General features: G+C 49.3%; 1 long non-coding RNA gene across 1 annotated transcript; it reads left to right on the top strand.

Moving 5' to 3' along the window:
* The first annotated feature begins 5451 nt into the window (after nt 1-5451).
* Nucleotides 5452-7561, top strand: LOC145715681 (uncharacterized). Its single transcript, XR_014138119.1, has 2 exons — nt 5452-5929; nt 7243-7561. It is a non-coding gene; the product is annotated as an uncharacterized LOC145715681 (long non-coding RNA).
* Nucleotides 7562-9452: the final 1891 nt, after the last annotated feature.

Here is a 9452-nt window from a genome sequence, read left to right as displayed (position 1 = left end):
TGATGCATGTTCCACATGTGAAGTCATTTCATCTCTACAATCATACGGACCAGTAACTATTTTACGTATGAGAATATACAGGTTGAGAGGCCAAGTGACATGCCCGAGGTCACACAGCAAGTAACTAGCGGAGGCAGAATCTAAACTCAAGTGCGTTCGATGCTAAAACCTACACTTGTGACTTTGGCTTTGGTGTGATGGAGCATATACACTCCCTCCTGCCGCCCCTGTAAATAAACAAAGAAGTGGGCAAGACTCATGAAACAGTTATTCCAGATAGTGGACAACAAGCAGTGAAGGACTGTGATCTCTGAGAGAAGGGAAGCAAATGAGGGGAGGCCTAAAAACACACCAGCTTTCAACCGGGTGGCGTTTGTCAGGCCACAGCACAAGCAGGGGGTAACGGAGCTAGAAAGGGGCAGTCTCACCGAGTTGAAGAGGTAGATCTGAGTTTGGGGAGGTAGGGGTGGCTAGAACCTACCAGGGCAGTAGCAGAGAAGAGGGAGCTACACAGAGGGAGAATTCCAGAAACCTGCACCGATGGCCTCCTGAGTCTGTTTCTGGATACCAAGCTGAGCAGGAACAGAATGGAAGTCTACGCAGCCAAGCAGAGAATAACTTCGGAGCCCAAATCCCAGCATTCACAGCACTGTGCAACACCTGAGTCTGATAATCCGGCATAGAGAGACTCCACTGAACGTTTGGGATGATAAGGAGAGCCTTTTAAGGACAATGCCTTAGAAATGAGGTGAAATTAGCCCTCACATAAAGGCTACTCTAGCCCATCATAACAAAGCTACGACACAAGCCCAAATAGATCAAACTGATTTTCAAGCAACCCGACTACCTGCCCAAAACAATTTCAATACTCTTTAAAGGAAGACAACAAAATCCAGAAACTCAGAAACAAAACCTTCAAAATGTCCAGCATACAATCCTAAATTGCCAGACACACCAAAAAAAAAAAAACAAAAATCAAAAAACAAAAACGCAAAGATGTGACCCAAAACCACCAGGAGAAAAAGTTGCCAATAGGAACCAACTAAGAAATAGCAAATATGATAGAATTAGCAACGTAGAATTTTAAAATAACTGTCATATAACTCATCACCTAATAACTACAGAGAGAGGGAGAGAGAGAGAGAGAGTTCCCCCACTTAAGGGAGGGGGAAAAAACTGAAAAAACTAAGCATGGAGGAAAACAAACTATATATGTAAATAAGTTCACAACCTTAAAGTAAAACATGTACATGATGAAGAGAAAAATGAAGCCTATTAAAAAGAATCCAATGGAAGCAAAATGAAAATTTCACTAGGTGGGAACATTAGGAGAACAGACACTGCAGAAGAAAAGTTGAACATACATATAGAGCAGGAGGGACACCTGGATGGCTCAGTCAGTTGAGCATCAGACTCTTGATTTCAGCTCAGGTTTGTGGGTTTGAGCCCCATGTCAGTCTCTGTCTGCGTTGATAATGCAGAGCCTGCTTGGGATTCTCTCTCTCTCCCTCTCTCTCTGCCCCTTCCCTGCGTGTGCTCACTCTCTCTCAAAATAAACTTAAAACTAAAAGAGAGAGCAATAAAAGCTATCCAAACTGAAGCACTCGGAGAAAACAACTTATAAGAAAAAAAGGACTAGAGTTATCACTAACCAGTGGGACAGTGTAGACAAGTATCACTAACCAGTGGGACGGTGTAGAAAAGTCTACCCTAAACAACACCAACACACATTATAAATTGCTGGAAAAACAGTGATAGAGAACAGACAGAGCAGTAAGACACCTACTGTTCAGGGAACTAATATAAGACTGACCACAGACTGTGCGTCAGAAACAAACAAGCCAAAAAAACTAGGCAAATTCAGCATGACACCTGTGCAGAGACAATCAATCAATCAATCAATCAATCAATATTACATATCATCTTAGAATTCCATCTCCAGAGAAAATATCCTTCACCCATGAAGGCAAACTAAAAACTTTTTCAAACCAAAAACCAAAGAATGCTTTTGCTTCCAGACCTGCCCCTACAGCAAACGTTAACACAAGTCCTTCGGGTCAAATGAAAATGGTGGGACTTCCAGTCCCTTAGTCCATCCCAACAAATAAAAAGCTGAACTGAAAAACCAATAACTTTTCTTAGACGTACAATACATGAGGACAAAAATAACAAAACGAAATGAAACGAAGTGGAATGAAATGGAATGGAATAGAATAGAATAGAATAGAATAGAATAAAATAAAATAAAATAAAATAAAATAAAATAAAATAAAATAAAATAAAATAAAATAAAATAAAATGGCTGAGGACATGGGGAAAACAACTACATCCAAGACTGGAGAGACAGACAGGCATGATAGGTCATCACAGCTTACCTGGGCAGGGACTCCTGGGTGGACACCATTATGGGAACCAGTGCCTCGGTAGGAAAACCTGAACAGTAATGTTGGAGGCTCAGTGTGGACAACTCCAAGGATGAAAATCTACAAGGGAACCCTGCCTTAGAAGGGCACCCACACTTTTGTGAGTTTTACCTCCAGGTGCTCAAACCAGGTTCTCACAGTGAATATTAGAAGTCCCCTCGTGCCTCTGGCAGGTGGAGGGGGGAAAGGAACCATCTTGAAATACACCAGAGAACTCTGCTCTTAACAAAAAGCCTGCCCTCCAGAAAAACTAAGCAGAGCTTCACCTGCCCAACTCCCTCTGTTCGAGTGCTAGCCATCTTGTCCCCCCCATGAGGGGAGAGAAAAACTAAGAAACACTTGGGAAGTTCCCAGTCCAGAGGCACAAGCTCACTAACAGACTGAGCACTAACTGTGGACCTACAGAACCTTCCCCTCTCCCCACCCCTCGCCACTGCTTTCCCAAAGGCCAATTTCCAGCGGTTCCCTTTACCCAATATGTCACACTGGACTATTGAGAACAAAACCCAAGATACACTAAAAGGCAACAGCAGGATTTAAAGACACAGAACAAGCATCACAATAAGACAAGGCAGGGGGCTGCCTGGGTGGCTCGGTCAGTTAAGCATCCGACTTCGGCTCAGGTCATGACCTCACGGCTCGTGGGTTCGAGCCCCGCACAGGCTCTGTGCTGACAGCTCGGAGCCTGGAACCTGCTTCGGATGCTGTGCCTCCCTCTCTCTCTGCCCCTCCCCCCTGCTTGCGTTCTGTCTCTCTCTCTAAAATAAATAAACATTAAAAAAATAAAAAGAATGAGACATGGCAGGGATGTGGCAATTACCTGGCCAGGAATTGAAAACTATGGTTAACGCGCTAAGAGTTGTAGCAGACAAAAAAGACGGCACACAAGAGCAGGTGGCCAGTGGAAGCAGAGATAAAAATCCTAGGAAAGGACCCAAAAGAAATGCCAGGGATCCAAAACACTGAAATGAGATGCTTCTACTGGGCTTGTCCGCAGACTGGACACAGAGGAGGAAGGAAAGGGGTAACAAAGGAAGGCTAAGATTTACCAAATGAATGCAGAGCACTGGAAATGGTAAATATGTGAACGAACATAGAAGATACCTTTCTCATTTTTAGGATTCCCTTAAAAGGGTAGCCCTGCAAAGCCAAAAGTGATAGCAGTGTACTAGAGGATCTAGAACGTGGCGACCTAACGCAGTGGCAGAAAGGATAGCGTGAACGGCAGACGTGAAAGCCGACTGCTCTAAGGCGCTCACGCTGTGTGTGATGTGGGGTGATAATCACTGGCAGATACTCTATATACTATGTGAAAGTCACACATTGCAAACCATAGAGGTGCCCCTAAAAAACACATCCAAAAAGGTGGAATAATAGGAAACCCTTCACAAACGGCTTGTTGAAAGGTGTGTCTGATGACGTGGACCCAAAACGCTTGTGAGCAGCACATGACGTCACAGCTTCCCGAATTGCAGGGTGGGGAGGGGAGAGGAACCCATGATTTTGCGTTGGCGTTTGGACTGGTTACTGCCTAGTGCCCGCTCCGTGGCCCCTCTGGACTCCCACCCAGGCCTTTGCTCAGCAGCACACACGCTGTAGGTCAAACCCTGTGACCAGAGATGGTGTTTAGAAGAAACACCATTTCTCGAGAAATGAAGAAAAAACAAAAAAACCCACCACCTACCTCCGTGGGGTACGACTCGTGTTAGTTAGCATGGCTCAGAGAAAGCAGGGCCCCATCTATCTGTTCATGAAAAGCAGCATTTTAAGATTAAAGTCAATGCATTTGGGGGCGTCTGGGTGGCTCAGTCGGCTAAGCGACTTTGGCTCAGGTCATGATCTCTCTGTTCACGAGTTCGAGCCCCGCGTCGGGCTCTGTGCTGACAGCTCGGAGCCTGGAGCCTGTGTCGGATTCTGGGTCTCCCTCGCTCTCTGCCCCTCCCCCACTCACGCTCTGTCTCTCTCAAAAATAAACTTAAAACAAAATAATAATAAACTTAAAGCATTTCTATTCTACAGAAGCAGGTTAAGTGCAGCAGCTAGATGAACCTGACACTCTTGGTGGATGGGAATGTTCGATGGCAGGTGTCTATCACGTGCCTTTATAAGGGCCTTAGCAAGATGAACCTCATTATGTTTGGATTGGGGGTAGATTCCAACCCACCATTGCTCTGGCACATTATCGACTCTCCATACACAGCCAGACGTGCCGTTAAATCCAAAACCACAGAGGAAAGGGTTCAGTTCCCAAGGAAACGGTGAAAGCTGAACAATGTAAAACTTTACAGGTAGGCCCGCATCAAATTCACCCTGATTTCCAGTAACACCTGGACGCCCCTTCCAATGGACGTCCAAAGAACCACAGAAGCTTCTGGTATCACCACATGGTTTTAATGGCCTTACACATCTGGTGAATCAAAACGAAACATCTCCCCTCTACATCTCATCCTTTTTTTCTTTTTTTTTTTTTCTAGATCCAGGTGAAATTGATTCTTCTTGGCATGGCAGAGTTTCCAGAGTCCACATTCCTTAAGCCCCCCCGTTAACAAGATCGCTCGCTAAGTTTGGCTGTTGGCCCATTCAGTCCGGTGCACAAAACGCCGCAGACTTAGTGCCCAGGCAACGTCTTCAGATGTTCTCCGAACCAGATCGGCCATGCTCAACACCGTCCGCGTCCGTAAAAGAGGGGGTGGAATTCGTAGATTTCGTGAGGACCTGTGGCTTCCTTTTGCCACGCTAGATACGCGGGGGCCATTAGGATGGGGTTGCGAAGGATGAGCTGGAAAGGTGAAAATGTTTTTCGGCCTGAGTTTCTCAACAGTGGAGGTGGAGAAGAAGGAAGAGCGACACCAGCACAACGCTGACCGTAGACTGGAGGGCGCACGCGCCTGACTTGGTGGTAGCGGCCGTGGCTGAGGCCTTGGTGGTGGTGGCGGCGGCGGCGGCCGCCGGCGCCGCGGTGGTTTCCTGGGAAGAAACCTCCTGGGGCAGGAGCAGCGCCAGAAGCAGCAGCCCCAGCTGCAGCCTCATCAACATCCCTCTTCTCATGTCCCCTGTGTCGCGCTTGGTGCTCAGGGGAACGAAGGATCCGGAGCTGCAGGTGGCTGCGGGCGAAATGGCGAGGGCGGTGCCGGCAGGGTCTTACTTACGAGGGAGCGTCACAAAGCCTGTTGCGCCAAGGGCCTTCCGGCGCCAGCCAGCGTCACAAGGCCCGACCCCGAGGGCCCCGCCCCCTGGACCCTGGGCTCCGCCCAAAGCCCGCCCCCCTCCGCCGCAGCCTCAGATGCCAGCAGGTGCTTCCCACCCACAGGTGACCCCATTCCTTTGCTTTGGAAACAAAAACGTCCGTAACTTGTTGAGAGCGCCCGAGCCCCATGACTTAGAAATCTAAGGTTCCCCCTGTCTTCCAAGCAGCGTGTGATCCCTCCAGATCCTTCAAATTGGCCCATGTTTGTGGCTGGTCAGTAGCACAGAGCATGACCTCTGAGTTTTGTCCCCCCCCCGAGGTAATCACTATTGATATGTGGCACGTTTCTAAACAGTATGCAGACATGCTTTCTTTCGCACAGCAGAGGGCCCCTACCCAGAATTTTGGCTTCACGTTTATAATGACCATTTTTCTGGTCACTTAAAATCTCTAAAAAAAACAAAAACAAAAAACGTGATTTATTCAGTGTCTTGCAAAAATTGCCCACTGAGCTGTGCGCATGTGGAGAGTTTTAATCCTCTGGTTTTTACTCTTCTGGGTTTCTAGAGAAGAGAACACATCGCAGTGGTAGTCTTGGTCGTTTCCGGGTGATAAGATTTTTGTATCTTCCCACTTTTCTATCTTGGTTTTTCCTATGGAGGTTGAACTAGTAACTGGGGAGGCAGGATTTTTGTTTTGTTTTCTTGAAGAGTCGGGCTGGGGAAATTCAAGCTAGAAAAAGCCAAAGTGGAAATTGCTTTTAAAACAAACAGACACAAAAGATTATGACAGTGACCATTTTAAAAAATAATGAAAGGAAGTCCATGGTTCATAAAGGGCACTTGGAGTCCGAATGGGAAATGATCCCATCTGCAGGGCTGGGATGGGGAAAAATAATCCATTCACCGCTGTTTGACATTTGGGGTGTGACTGGTAATAAGAAATTTACCAGAAGATGTTTAAACTTTTGGCGGGGATTCTCTCATCAGCCTGTAGAGAAACTTTAAAGTCACTCAATGCCCTGTCTTGTCCTTTGTGTTCAAGAATTCGAATATTTTTACATTCCAGAAAATTAAATATTTTCTTTACATTCCAGAAAATTAAAGCCTACTTCCTCCTTGCTTTTTCTAAGTCACTACTTCCTGCCTCTTCAAGAACCTGAGTCTCTTTTTCTGAACGTTGGGGGTGGGGGTGGGGGGGGGGGTGGGGAAGAGCAGCCTGAAGAATTCTTATTCCTTTTTGCCATTTGGGAGTTGAACCCACCCAAACTGGATCCCCGCCCCCCTGTCCCCACCTCATTTATTTTTTCCAAAAGTGATACAGAGGTGGTGGCAGACGTGGAGAAGGCTGGAGCCTCCCTGGGGGCTGGAGAGGCCACCACGTTTGGGCAGGTGCCTGTGTCCACTTTGGGCCACACATGGTCACACAAGAGCTGAGAGCAGTGAGTCATTTAGGGTGTTTCAAGGACAAGGACCCTCATGGATGGATCTTTCCTCCCAACTTTTTTGATTCGAACAAACACGGCGAATCCCCCGGCCCACCCCAGCCTCATTCACTTTTCTGAGGGTTCAGTCGGAGCCGTGATGCATGTTTTGGTAAAAGCAGAAACTTGTTCTTGTCTTTCTGTTCCAGCCGAACAGAAGGGCTAACCCGGGTGTGTCTGGAACTTTTCCTCCCTCCACACAAAGGTCCTCCATTGTGATGTGGAGAAATCATCTGTCATTGCCTAGCAACTGAAGCCCCTGTCTACACTTAGGGAGAACCCACCTGCCGGAGGCCGTCTTTCCCCATCTCCTCAGATGCTTGGATGCAGCCACGTTTCGAGTTTCCTGTTAATCAATCAGATGTCTCCAGCCCACACTTTGGAAAGAAAGTTCCTGACAACTTCTCTGCTACATTAGCCAGATTGAGTTTGTGTTGTGTGAAATAAAAGCCTTGTCTGACAGGTTAAGTTTTGCCTCCTCAAAAATTCGCCACCTTATTTAGGACTGAGTCAAACTGCCGCCCTCCCCAAAGAAGCCTTTTTCCGATTCCCAACAGCCAGAAATGAAGTCTCCCTTCATCCAGTCTGGGCTTGCCGCTCCCTGAGGGCAGTCACTTTATTTATTTTTAATTTTTTTAGTGCTTATTTATTTTTGAGAGAGAGAGAGAGAGCATGCGCGCATGCAAGTGGGGGAAGGGCAGAGAGAGAGGGAGACACAGAATCGGAAGCAGGCTGCAGGCCCCGAGCTGTCAGCACAGAGCCTGATGTGGGGCTCGAACTCACGAGCCATGAGATCACGACCTGAGCCAAAGTCGGATGTTCAACCAACTGAGCCACCCGGGTGCCCCGAGGGTAGTAACGTTAGAGCCGTCTCCTAGAATAATGGTTACAACCACGGACTCTGTTCAGTCCCCAGCTTTGCCACGAAGTGTGTCCTTGGGCAAGTTACTCAACCTCTCTGTGTCTCATCTGTAAAATGGGGGGGGGAAGAGCATGAACCTCACAGGACTGCTGCAAGGTTTATTCCAGGTGTCCACATAGAGCAAAGGGACAACGCCTGGCCTGTCACAAACACTCCGTGGGAGTTTCTATCACGTGACTCCATTCACACCACCACCACCTTCACCTGTGGTCCCCGGGGGCGAGGGAAGGGGTGAAATGCTCCCCGCATTGTGTGACTCATCCCCTGCAGAGTAGGGACCGTCCTGAGCACCATCAGGACATAACTGACACGTGGATAGATGACACCAGCAGTCAGTCCTCCCAGCTGCGTGTGTCCCCAGCCCTCTGGAGCCGGCGGCCTGCCCCCCAGGTGTGGAGGGAGCCTCTGGCAGACTCCTGGCCCAGCCAGCCTCTGCTGGCTCCCAACGCCCAGCTGTGTCCCCAAGCCTCTGAGGGCAGAAGCCGGGCTGGGTCCCCACCCCTCCCAGGACCCAGATCCCAGGGACCCAGGCGAGTGTTGGTCTCCACTGGGGGGAGTGGGGACCAGCTGGGAGCGAGGAGGGCTTTCTGCTCCCGGGCCACACAGGGAACCAGAATTCCCACTGTCACTGGGGAATCTGGAGAAGGGAGCAGGGGTGGTGAGGGGCGAGGTCACGTAGGGCCAGGTTGGAGGTCCAGCGTTAAGATTCCCTGGAGCCTCGAAGGCGTTGCCCTGCCCACATTCCGCTCAGCCGGCCCCTCGTCCCTGGAGAGGGCAGGTCGTCGTCTGCCCCCCCAAGAATGCGCAGACACCTCACCCCTTTGTCACAACACCTGGAGGGAGGAAGCCATGGGAATCCTCTCCTCTGTTGCTGCTTCTCAGGTGCTCGACTGGGTGACAGATGACAACGTCCGGGTGAGTCCCAGGCCTGTGAGACGGGAACACCCGCTGTCCCCTCCTCTGTGGCTAGGGTGTGTCACCAGAGGCTCCTCTGTGCCCGTCCTCCTTAGAAGCTGCCCCATGTGCCCCGGGCCCCATTTCACCTATTTCAGGGGCAGACCCCCCAAGTGGCCTCTTCTAGAAGGTTCCTAACTCCACTCCCATCAGGGGAGCCTGGACGCTGCCCCTCCAAGAGGCAGACCGGACCTGGGTCTAAAGGCAGCAGCCCTTACAGCCATCCGGTCCACCTTCCTTCCCCCCGTTTTTCAGAGGGGAAACTGAGGCTCAAAAAGGAGAAGGGGTCTCTCAAGGTCCCCCTGTGGTTTGGGGACAAGATGTCTCTTTTTCTCTCCCTCTCACACCTCCCTCCTTCTCCCCCACTTTTTCTTCTTGCTGTCTCGAATCTGGGTCTTGCCCCAGTCACACGGGGGACCCTACTGTGTTGTGATCGCAAAGCCTTGGGAGTCGGGCAGACCTCGTTCCAATCCCAGTCCCACC

Source organism: Panthera onca, chromosome C1, assembly GCF_046562875.1.
Source record: "Panthera onca isolate mPanOnc1 chromosome C1, mPanOnc1 haplotype 2, whole genome shotgun sequence".
Lineage (NCBI taxonomy): Eukaryota > Metazoa > Chordata > Mammalia > Carnivora > Felidae > Panthera > Panthera onca.
The sequence above is the reverse complement of the archived record's forward strand: the minus strand, read 5'-3'. Positions and strand labels throughout refer to the sequence as shown.